This window comes from Primulina huaijiensis, chromosome 3 (assembly GCF_012295235.1).
Source record: "Primulina huaijiensis isolate GDHJ02 chromosome 3, ASM1229523v2, whole genome shotgun sequence".
Lineage (NCBI taxonomy): Eukaryota > Viridiplantae > Streptophyta > Magnoliopsida > Lamiales > Gesneriaceae > Primulina > Primulina huaijiensis.
This window is the reverse complement of record NC_133308.1, coordinates 29,658,029-29,659,095: the sequence shown is the minus strand read 5'-3', so window position 1 is coordinate 29,659,095 and position 1,067 is coordinate 29,658,029.

The window sequence follows — 1,067 nt, the reverse complement described above, 5'->3', positions numbered from 1 at the left end:
CAGATATGGAGATGAAAGCTGACTCAAATATACGGTCCCAATATTCGATATTTTGACATGTAGAACCTAATACTTGGTGTAGATCATCAAAGTAATTTAGACGAATTTCAGACATGAATTCGAACGGGGATAGTCCCGGGTGATCCTGCGGGGTCTACTACCTCCGATTTGTCTTAATTTGTATGGACAATCGTTTATTTATTTATGGTTATAACACGTGTGTTGTAATTTTGGAGTGGAGAGGAGACACAAGCGACCAAGAGCTGCTCGCCCTCAAGATAAAATCAAATAAAATAAATTTGCTTTATTTACTATAAAATTTTTCGTTTAAAATTAAATAAAATTTTGTTAATTTATATGTTAGTTCCTTTCTACATCATCATGCATGGTTAAGCAACTTATCTAACATACATATAAATATATGATTTCTAATTGTGATATACCCTTATTCATTTAAGTTAGCAAATTAAATCAATATTTTTTTAATGGGTTTTTTTTATAATTCATTGTCCATCTTAAATGACTTTGGACATTAATGCATATTGAATTCATCAATTTATCAATGGTTTTTCTTTGTTGCTACTAAAATTGGTTGCTAAAATGAGTTGATTTTTTCATGGTTGCTAATGAATATTTAATGTTTCCTCTATCTTATCTTTTCTTTTATTTTACATATAAATACATCACTTTTATAACAAGTTGATTTTTAAATATGAACTAAGAAGCATCATACTTTTTTATTTAAATATGTCATTTTGTTTTTGTGATAATATTTTTTTCTTATATATTATTTAATGTTTGCGGGTGTTTTTGTGCTTATTGTTTTTATTTAACATTGTTGGAAATATTATATGCACAGAAAATTTAAATCATAATGTGTCATTGATAATACACATTAATGTTCCACCAATTTTATTTCACAACAACTATAATATTTTTATTTAATGATTGTTTTACTTTTTAAATATATAATTAATAAAATTTGTGTGTTCTTCAACTCTATTTTTTCAGTTTTTTCATATTATTATAAATACGTTATATTAATTTTTATGAATTTTTATATATTC